The 11,653-nt window shown below is 39.7% G+C and overlaps 1 protein-coding gene across 2 annotated transcripts in view; it reads left to right on the top strand.

The window, feature by feature from the left end:
• Positions 1 to 3,010: 3,010 nt before the first annotated feature.
• Positions 3,011 to 11,653, top strand: part of adgrl1a (adhesion G protein-coupled receptor L1a) — a 146,509-nt gene continuing 137,866 nt past the window's right edge. For both annotated transcript variants that reach the window (XM_043235353.1, XM_043235352.1), the window contains exon 1: positions 3,011 to 3,897. The gene's annotated coding sequence lies outside the window, so the exon portion shown is untranslated. The remainder of the gene's footprint in view (positions 3,898 to 11,653) is intronic.

Genomic DNA, 11,653 nt, shown 5'->3' with positions numbered 1-11,653 from the left:
CTGTCAGATGAAGGGCATCGATGATCGCTGATGGACGATGAGGTCTTAAAGTGGTGTAGCAGAGCTCAAGAAAGCCATCGGATGATTGTTTCTCTTCTCGGGTCTTCCTCTTCTCAAGCAGTCACATTTCTCCCTGAAACGAGCTCTCACCGTGAGCAGGATGTAGCTCGTCTGAATCAATATACCGAATCTAATGAAATCTTTGCATTAAAGTGGAGGAAAACATGACATGTGGAGAGCTCTTCTCTTAGTTGGGCACTCATCACTGTGTTCTTTTACTATGTCACGCAAAAATAAGAAATGTAGACGCTCAGGTATTTCAGTGACCTTTGCAGCTCGAGATTTTGTTCTAGTTTGCTGAATAAAAAAGAAAGAATTTGTCATTTGAGAGCGGTTTTTCAAAACACCCAAACCAAAGCATCAAACTTTCTCGCGAGTATTACACTCATCTTGCTCTGGATATGAATGATATCTCAGGTTATTACAAGTCTGGCCAATGCTGACAAGCTGATAATACTTTTCACGGTATGGCTGATGATAAATGGCCAATATTGAAATCCCGAATTAAGGCGTCTTTACACAGCTGAGTTAAGGCTTCTCTGTGCCTGCACAAAAATGAATGTAAAAATGCAATTTTCTACATTAAAGCCAGACTAAATGATGCCTGCTCTCACCCACACCTCGGGCCCAAACCTATACAGTTGTACTTGCTGTTTAAATGCACTCATTTCACCTCTGTAAAAGCACCTGAACGTCACTTCACGCTAGAATAGTACGTTTGTCTTTTTATCAGCTCTATTTATTGAAATATGTTTAAAATAGTGAATTAAACGGGCTAAAAATGAATTCGCAGCTTTAACGTCGTTTTTCTTTTATAATGTGTGATATAAGAGCTAGGATGGGTTTGCTGTACTTGTGTCTCTTTCAGTATGCCGTGCATGATACGGTGTTAAAAAATGCAGCTCTCGAGACAAAATGCATTAAACTTAAAACAAAAAATGTGTATAGGAACCGTGTGCCTTTCCCCCGCTCTGCTGCACGTGTCTGCATTTTTCAAAGCAAAGATGTGTTCTCTGTGAATTTATAGCGTGACAAAATAAATGTATGTTTTACAAAAATACCACGTGAGTGTTAGAAAGGTGAAACATATGAAATGTAGGGTAAATGAGCGTGCACAAATGAATACGCACACTAAATCAAAATGTTGGGTGTTTAAATGCACATGCTTATTTATCGTGTTTTGCATTTGTTTTATCTTTGCCGTTGCTTAACGTTAACATACTACTATTTAAATCAAAGGGTTTAATGAAAGTTCATATAAAACTTATATTATTAATATCTGCTGATACGGTATTGATATACCTCAAACTCAAATTAAGCAGATATATTCTATGGCAATTTTTTTATGACTAATTTTTTTTCATATTTAGGAAGACATTTATGGTAATGTGGATGTGTGGGTGGATGTAGAGAGAGAGAGAGAGAGAGAGAGAGAGAGAGCTTAGATAACCACCTCTGTCAGATTTAAAGTTTGTATTTTGAACTAGGTTGCACTTTTCACAGTTGAAATCTCAGGGCTATGATTGGCCGAATCACAGCATTCGACGTGTTTTAACCAATTTTAGTAAATTTACTTAACATGAATTGGTAGTTTTCTATCATATTTTGCAGCCCACTCTTCAGGAACAGCAGGATACCCGATACTTGATGAAGATTCCTATAGGATAGTACTACTTACCTACTTTATCCCCAACACTCCCCAATTTTTTATCAATGGATATTCTTGACAGTTGAAGCCGAATTCCTTGTTTGGCATTGTTTTTTGTATTTTTAGTTCCAAACTAAAAATGTATGGCTTTTGTCAGTTAAGAGCCAGAGCTTTTATTTTAACAAGAAGAATCGGTCATATGTAAAGGATTATAAGTGGCTATAAATGATTCATTCACTCGGCCGATTCGTTCAAACGCCGATTCATTCTGGAATGCCATTACTGTTTTGTCTGGAGACATGACTGATTCTGACTTTGTTTGCAACCATATTTGTTGGTGGGACAAAAATAGTTACTTGCAAGTAAAATGCAAGTTATACGCATAACGTTTTTTACAGTTTTGTTTGTGTGACATTAGTTGAATGCATGAAAATACATATAATACGTAAAGCAAGTCTAATAGGATGCAAAGAGGACATTAAATCCTCATAGATTACCTAAGAAAATCAAAAGTCTGAGCACATATCTCTTGTCGGGGGAAAATGGTCTGTTGCTTTGGCCAGAACTATTGAAAAAAGTCATTTGGTAATGAAAGGAAAATGTAGGCTATCCTGTTGACTTTGAGCCAGTTTCCTCTGATTTGACAGTTAATGTGATCATGACTGCCCTTCAAATAGAGCACTAACCAAATCCCTTAAGGTCAACACTGAATCTTAACGAAACGGGCTGTCACAGAGGACACTGGCATAGGCCAGCTGTAATTGGTATGTAGCCTATATATATATATCTCATATGTGAGTGAACATAATTTTCAAATCAATTTTTTTAAATAGATGTAATCTTCATCGACCGCGTCTCTCATTAATGATTAGACTAGTGACGCTTGATTAAAATTGATTTCAAAAAGATAATGTAGCACTTTACAGTCCCCGTGTTACATGATAATTATATAATTACTGTACATCAATACTAATCTGGACCTAATTATCGAACTGTGATTATTATTTTAAAATAAAATATTGACTAACACACACTGGCAAGTGATTTTTAAGCACGATTTGTGAAGGAAAACATAAGAAAAAAAAAAGTCCTTGTCTAGAAGGAGTGTAGACTTGAGGATTATCATCGCCTGTAATAAACCACACCCCCGGCACAAGCACCGCCCCTTTCATATACGTTTAATCGGTTACGACCCCGCCCCCGCTCAGACCACGCCCCCCTTCGATACTCAACAGTGAAAGCTCAACCGAGAGGCGTCCCATGCCGAAAGCCCTCTGAATAATCTCACAATAATCACCTCGCCACGCTGGACAGCAGACTTCAAGACATTTGTCGGATCAGTCAGGAGACCTCCATCACACAACAGCTACTGTATAAGTTTAAACATAGCAGCCTTTAAAAATAAGCTGCATGTAAGCAAGCCCTCAATTATTTACCAGGTTGAATCAGTCAATGAATCAGCCATCGAGACTGATCAATAATACATTGTCATTTCGCGCACGGTCACGCACGGTGCAAATTAATAAACTGGATGCGGTTTATTAATTTAGATGGGGTTCAGATAAGAAGTCGGTCGGTGTGCCGCGAGAGAGAGAGAGAGAGATACATCGACGCTACGCTTCTTCAGTCGGAGGGAGTCAGAGCGACTGCTGGTTCCGAGGCGGGAGGACACATGGGTCGACACCGCAACCTTTCGTTCCTGCTCTAATGCGTGCGTTAAATACGGCAAGGAATCCGATATGAACGCTCCCGGGCTTCCCAGCGTCCACCCCTGACGTTTCTGCGCGTCCGTGTTTTGCTTCTTGGATTTGGGGAGACGCTACGCGTTATGCACAGTGCTGAAAACGGGACTGCGGACGATATTTTACTCGCTTCTTCGCGTCTCGTGTGGACTTACCGTCAGTGAGTCGCGTGTCAAACGTCGCACGGACGGTGCGAGTTGTTTTGTCGGGATTTTGACGCGAGCGCGGTCATTCGAGTAAGAACTTAACATGTCGGATTGTTTTTCGTCGTTTCGTGCGTCTTTATCGCGAATTTTCTCCCTCCGTTAATTCTCTGGACTGCTCCGCTCGGGCTGTTCGTTTTTGATCTGCATGCATCCGCACGAAGAAGGAGAAACCGACAGATAAACGACAGGAGGACTGAAGAATGAATGAGATTCACTGAAGATCAGGAGGAAACGCAGTAAGGTACGAACCCGAGGTTTATTTATTTTACTATTATTATTAATTTTTTTTTATGATGGTTTGTATATGCCGTAGGAGCGCTCGGCACGGATATCTCTCTCACCTCTGGCATATAACGAGGTTTATTTATCGCTGTTTTATTGACGTTTTATGCTTATAGGTATAGACCACGAGCGCGCTCCTGATGCGTCAGACACAAATAAACGCTCGCGCGTAATGACGGATGCGCTCGGGTCATTTATATCCCACAAAATGTCAAATATGACACTTTGATTCAATTATACCCTATCCTTTAGAGTTTAACCTACTAATAACCAGCGTGTCTGCAAAAAGAGCAAACATTTTGTAAAGTATTTACAAATACGTTTAGAGATGGCTGTCGTTATTGTTTAGTTTTTAATCAGAATAACGCATTCAAATATCAGGGCGCGTTTTACAGGTACTTACTGCAAAATAAGTTACGCGGGTTTAAACGAGCTAACCTTTATTTAAGTGAACGTAATGGGATATCAGAAAACGAGGAGCCATACAGAGATTCAGAAAGATCATGGCTCCTGATACCTCTATCACGTATCATCTATATCACATTTCTTTCTTGAAAACGCGCGTTTTACCATTAACATCTAATCATGTGTTATAGGGGCCTGCAGGAAACCTCGAATTAAAGGACTCTAGTGTTACACGGGATAAAATCATCCACCGCTCGACCTTTGCACGTCTAGAATGAACAGGCCTGCCTGAGTATTTATGTCACCGTATTTACACGCATTAAGTGAAATCACAAGGACGCTTAAATATTAAAGAGCAGAGTCCACGCAGAAGAGCACATTGCCTGGCGCTGGCAGGAAAAAGTAAACGGCTGGGTGACATTTGGGTAAATGGACACGACTGGACCAAAGTTGAATCTCCTCAAAGCAGCAGGTTCCATTTTAAACGTCACGCCTCAGTGCGATCAGAAGCCTCTTGATGTCGGTTTAGGTCTAAAATGCCAGCGCTTCGCTTCGGGACTGGTTCCCTGCCAAACACTTTCTCTCCGAACAGAGCGAAGGATTTATGCGTCTCTGTCCGAGTGTCAGAACAATTATTCTAAGCTCCGAGCAGATGAATTATAGTCGAGCATTAGCACGATATTAATGATAGCTCCCATTTTTATATTGTGGCAGTGATCATTGGAGAAATTTATTCGAGTCGCTTCTCCTTTGCTTTTTGCCAAAGTGGCCGGTGCTCAGCATTTCCTGTGTGCGATGAAAAGGATTTGATAGATCGACCGCATCTGTGTCATCTTTATTTTGGCAGAGCTTTCACGGCAATGGTCTGGATTTGACATATGGATCCACGTAGTGATTCAGTCATAGCAACATTATTGTCAGATGCATGATTTGTTAGCCCATTTTACCGTGTCTTGAAACAACGGCTGTGATGGTCAAGCTTCCAACGATGATTTTATTTCCCTCGCAATCTAAAAGAAAGGAACAAGGAGAAACTGTATACGGCATAGTTGCTCAGGGACTATTGGAGGGGGGAATCATTTGAATTGTTATATTAAATGTGCAATGGTTTTTAAAATATTATCCAATTAATAGCAGTTTAGCTATTAGTTTTCTTTCTTTTTTGATTTTTTCCAGGTGTTTTTTATTCAGCGGTGAAGCTTTCCACTAACAGTTTTGACGTTTCCCCGCTGTTTTCTTCGCTGTATCTTTAAACAAAACCAAACGGTCGAGAACTGGGACTTGCACATTGTCCTAGTTTGACCTTCTGGCTCGAAAGTTATGGAGAGCGCTTGTTCGCGGCATTTAACGCTCCTTTGAATCATACCGTCTCTTGGTTTTCTATCTTCCTCAAGTGCACTTAGCTGCATTAAGCAAAGGTGTGTGCAGATGGTCCAGGCCAGCTGCTGAGAGGACATATAATTTTCATTTTCTCTTGTTCAGTGCACCAGCATCTCATGAGTGCACAAGACCTTTGCTTTTTCTGTTGCTGTTTTTTTTTTCTTCTTTTTAGAACAGATTCAGACCCTTGTCTCCTTCTGTTCTCCTCCTTTCTCTCTGTCTGTTTATCTGTATCTCTTACTCTCCGGGCCCCCACAGGTTTAGGGTATTGTTATGCTGTCAATCATCCAGCAGCGTAAGTTTTTTTTGCTGCTTGTAGCTTCCTGTAAGGCCATTCAAAGGGAGCGTCCTCTGAGGGTCCATATGGACACTGCAGCATCCAAGGCATTGTTTTTTTAAAAAGAAGCTAAAGCAAACATGAATAAATCATCGCCAGATTTCAGTGTGAAATATCTGTAAAAATAACGCTGTATATACATGAATAAACTGTTGATAAAACTGTAAATAAGAAGTTAATTTAAAAGTAGAACTTTATTTTAGTGTTCTTGTTGTGTTGCATGTACATTCGATAGTAGAAACAGTCAATTATGCATAATCACACACACACACACACACACACACACACAAAGCTGATTTCTTTTTGTTATTTCTTACATATTCAAAATAGCCCATGTGCAGTTTGATTGAGATTAACTGGAATGCACAATTAAAAAACATTATTTTTGAAAATGCATATATGTATAAATACTGTGTGTGTGTGTGTGTGTGTATGTGTGTGTGTGTAATTGAGAGAAGAAAAAAACTTTATGCAAGCTACCGCTTTAATGCAAACTGTTTACTCTTGTACATTTTTCTTGTACAACACAATTTTTATCTATTTATAACATTTCAGTGAAATGCAGCAGTTTTAATCAGGAAAAAAAACTATGTGGTAACACTTCATTGGTGAAGGTGACCGTTATATATCGAATATATACTTATCGCGGTAATAGCAAGTTAGCATAATTACAAATAACTCACCTAAGCCAAACCTTAACCCCCGACCTGTATAGTACTACTCAGTATTTCCTTGTATAATTGCTCTCTAACGGCATCAACTTAAAATACAATGTAAGTATATGTTTTGTACAGGAGAAACCGTTTTAGTCTTTTTGCTTGAAATTCGGATGATTATTGTAGTTGTTTGAAGTAATTACAATCCATTAAGGTAGTCGAACGGTTTCATTGAGTGACGAATCCGGCATCAAAATCAGTTTTGGTGCAAAAGATTGTTTGCAAATACTTCACATGTCTGTTTAGTCGCAACAGCCTTGGCCTTTCTTCTGTTGGTTCATTATGTGTTGACAGTCATTGCATTATGAGACTGCTCATTACTGAATGAATGGGGTTTTTGCAACTCGCTGGGGGGAGACAGAGCGAAATATAAAAAGGAGTTCGCGTGGATGCAGTCGCGACTGTCCCAGTTGTTGTGAAAAGGCACAAAAGCAGCAGGAACTGGGCGTCCCTTTCGAGACTGCGCCTGAGTCGCGGCCTTTGTGTGTTGAAGTGCTGTTCTGAATGTGCGGATGAATGCAGCAGCCTGTAACTGCAGGCGCCAGGCATCAAGGCTTTTGTGCGAGTCTCAGAGAGCACGGTGAAGAAAGAAAAAACAAAAAAACAAAACCCAACTACATCTGGAACCGGGGGAGGAGCGCGCACCTTCGTATGCCACCGATCGGGAACCGCCGGCGTGATCATAGAGCACAATGGAATGTCTTGATCAACAAGTGCATATGAATAGAAAAATCAATGAAAGCTCTTTTTCATAAATTGAGTGCATGTTAAATTAGCCGAATGGGTCCGTCTGGACAGATAGCGGATTGTTTGGCTGCTGTCTTTGGATCATGTCTATCGACTCGGTGAGGGGGTGGGTTGCGTCGGTTTACAGCTGTGAAAGGCTAAAATAGAGCCCAATCAATGGAGCGCGGGGCAATTTACTTGGGGTATTGCTGTCAAAAGTGGCTCTGCCAGCTAAAGCTTTTCAGAATGGCTTCACACCCACTTCTGTTGCCAACACAATACCACTGTGTGATTGCTTAATATCACGATCCATCCAGGCCAAGACATTCCCCAATTAAAAGCGCCTTTTTGCCGCTTCCGAGGAGCGGTCCAAAACAGCTCTGGTTATCCAACATATTTAACAAGACACAAGGCTGCTCCTGCTGTGGTATTTTTTTTCCCCAACTAGGATGCCGTTTGATGCCGATTTAGCAGCTAAAGGGAAAGCCAGAATCGTTTCACTGATCGGCACATAAAAGGGTGTTGCCATCTGCCGCCCGGCTGAACAACCGACCGCAGCTCGTCATTTTTGCGTTCTGTGTGGGACGGTACGAAAACGGCAATGCGTGCGACGCGGTACGGGCCCTCACTAATCCACTTCCGCTTCGTCCTCGAGCAGAAGCGCGCGTGGAATTCGCGGCCGCTCGGTTGGAGTGAAATTCCTCGGAAACGAAACGGAAGAGCTTGCCCGACGGGATGGGAAATGTCAGTCGTGCATCATTCCGTTCACATCCTGTCAGTCGGCTCCTCGCGTGAGCGCCGGCCTGGAGAGGGAAGTCAAGCTGAACCCAGTTGCGCGGGTGGAGATGGAGGGAGCTGGAGAGAGTGTTGAATATAATAGCTTACAGACTTTAATAATAATAATAGCTCAGCTCACAGGCATTCAACAGAACTCACGGATAGGTTTAAAAGCACTCTTCCTACTGAACGTATATGCCGTGCTATATTTGGGAGAAAGTGGCTAAAAATGGTGGCAGAAGTCAACTAAATCTTGGCTAAATTAATTTTTTTCCTTTGCCTGTAAATGTAATGATCACATGTAATATTATCATTATTATTATTAGTATTATTTACATTTTATTGCAACTTTAATACAATTAAATACTACTTTTGGCAAACTTAGCAGAATTAAACTACATCCACAAGTATGCAAATAAATGATCAAATTTGGTGATCAAAGTGATGTTTCATAATAAACATATATAAAAAAATAACAGTTTATATTAATACATGGGTTTTAAATAATGATATATGAATTAATAAAGTAATAAATGAACAAAACAGCTTAAATACAGTAATTAGTAATTAATCATCATCATCATCATTATAAGTTATTATTATTATTAGAAGTAGTAGTAGTGTTGTAATTTAATTAAATTATTAATTTTGCCAAAATAAAGCCACATTCATAGGTTTGTAAAAATAATATTTAAATTAAATAACAACAACATAACCTCTGTAATGAATATTATTAATAATAATAAAATGTTAACTGGAATAACTAGAATTAATAGAATAAATTAAAATGAATTTAGCGCACTTAGTGAAATAAAAAACAATAAATCTTATTTATTTTATAATAAATAATTCCATTTTTGTCAGTGTAATTTATGTTTTCCTTCTGTCTGTTATTCCACGAATAAAAACAGAGTTTCAGTAACAATCAAGCATGTCATTTAAGTGTTGCACAGTCATGCAGCGATAGACCTGGCCTGATCAATGCAGATCAATAGGCATGATAAGTGCAGTGTTATGTCATGCCTGGTCGTTTGTTAGCATGTTATCCCAGCAGAATTCAGATATGTCGGGGGCGTGTGTATTGGTTTGTGTGTGTGTGTGTGTGTGTGTGTGTGTGTGTTTGTCAGGGAGTTCTCTGAGCCGAGGGAGAAGGCACCACAGCTAACCAGCCAGGGACTAAAGGCAGCTGTTTGTTTGCCTGTTTGCAGAGAGAGGGAAGGAGGGGGGCAGGAGGGAGCCCTTGGAAAGAGAAGTGGAAGGGCAGTGTGGAAAAAAAAGAGAGAAAACAAGAGGCACTGTCAAAACACAGCAGGAAGAAAAAAGAGAGCAGAGGAAGAATAATTCACACCCAAAAGAGGGAGAGAGAGAGAGAGCAGAAAGTCTTTCACAGACACACACTCTTAAGATGGACTCATTAGGGTAAGACTGGCTTCATACCAACATTGGCTTCGGGACGATATCAGCTCAGTTCCTCTCTCCGCTGAAACATCAATATCTAATTGGCCAACAAATAAACAGCCTCCGATGATGTTTAAACTTTTTATTACGAAACTGGGTATTAACAGAAGAAAAGAAGGTTCTGTGTTGCGGGAATTATAAACGCACGTAGACATTTAACGCTTCTCGTAATTAAAAAAAAGTAACCTTTTTGTGCAAACGATGGCTTCCTTGTTTCAGAAGTAACATTCGCTCTAATTCTTGACTTGACATAGTTATGACATTAATGTTGCAAGTCGCTGAAAATGCAGTGAGATATCCATCTGGTGCTTGTTTACAAACATGAACAATTAAAAAATAGCACATATGGAAGGCAAGAACGTGTCCTGAGTGAACAGCCCCCCCAGGGCCGCCAGTCAAAGCTCACAGTCTGACGGCACCAAGAAGATTCAAAGTCTTTATTGAACATTCTTAATTCAAACAGCGCGGACGGAATCAGACTTCAGTAGTCGTGAGCATGCTAAAGTCAGAGACATGCATCTAGGGAAAAGAAGGAGGTTTGGCTTATAAGTGAAGCAGCAGATAGAAACAGAATAACTGAGTAACTTAAAACCGTCCAGAATATAAAGATAACGTACCAGAAATTAACTTTGCTTGAATAGGCACGTACAGAATGACACGGCTAACCTCTGTTAAAGATTTTATTTTTTTTTAAAGTGTGTATTATTTATTTTCAATTGCAGATACTTATCATATATTAAAGTGCCCTTATTATGGATTATGAAAGGCTCGTAATTTGTTTTTGGGAGTCCCAGGCTGAAATACATACAAGGTCAAATATCACTTTTATTTTTTAATTTTTATAATATGCATATATTTTTACTTTATTTGTTCAGTGACTCCCAAACGATTCATTCGACGATGGATTTTTACAAACCCAGTAACTGGTCGCTTTAAAGAAGCGTTTGCTTTTAAAGCTAAAAAAACGGCACCTAGTGGCAAAGAATGAATTGGCATTTTCATTCAGACCAACTCGAAAAGACCAATAAGGGGGCGGGCAATCAGCTAGTGTTTAATTTTACCATCAACATAAAATGGCTTGTTATTCATTTAACAAAAAAACTCAATTCAATAATTCAGTCGACTCTTTCATTTGACATGCACTAACTTTATGCACAAAATTAAAACTTTAAAGGTTGTTTTCATTCACTTATTGCTGTTACACACTGCATCATGAATGGTAATTTTCAAAAATCCACGATAGTGCACTTTAATTATTAAATTATACATTCGGATTTTCAATCTCAGTCTCTTAATCTCTCATTTTGGCAGTCTTTTTGTTGCTCTAAAATTACAGCCTGACATAGAATTGTACAAAACTAACCACAGTTTAATGGTGGTGTTTGAAAGTAAAACCAAAATAGCCACAAATAATTTCTACAAAACAAAGCGTCTTATTTGCTAGAAAGTTGTTGCCTCGAAAAGTGCAGCTGCAATTGTTGCATTACAGACGATGCAGATTTCCTCACACCTCTAATAGATTATCCAGCATGTGACATTTCCATCAGTTAGTTACTATAGTATTTCAGTGCCGGTAAGGGACCGCTAAGAGCACCTAAGATGAACACAACACTGAACCGAATATGATTGAAAACTCTGTAACATCCCCACTAGCGCACATCACTTTACAGCAAAACAAATGGGTCTGCACTTCTGTCGCATCTGTCTAGTACTGTATATTCATCATAAATAGAGCAAAAAATGTTCCGCGCGCAGCCGAGCGTCGGTGGAAATGCACATGCAATGGTTGAAACAGCTGGGCGGTTAATGGCGGCAGATTATGTGGCTCACTTGTGAGTTGCAACCTATGACGCTGGCATTACTTTTAACGCAAGCAGATTTGGAACAAACAAGGTGGTGTATTAATATCCACACAT

The sequence above is a fragment of the Puntigrus tetrazona genome, chromosome 3 (genome assembly GCF_018831695.1).
Source record: "Puntigrus tetrazona isolate hp1 chromosome 3, ASM1883169v1, whole genome shotgun sequence".
Lineage (NCBI taxonomy): Eukaryota > Metazoa > Chordata > Actinopteri > Cypriniformes > Cyprinidae > Puntigrus > Puntigrus tetrazona.
This window is presented reverse-complemented; position numbering and strand designations above follow the sequence as displayed.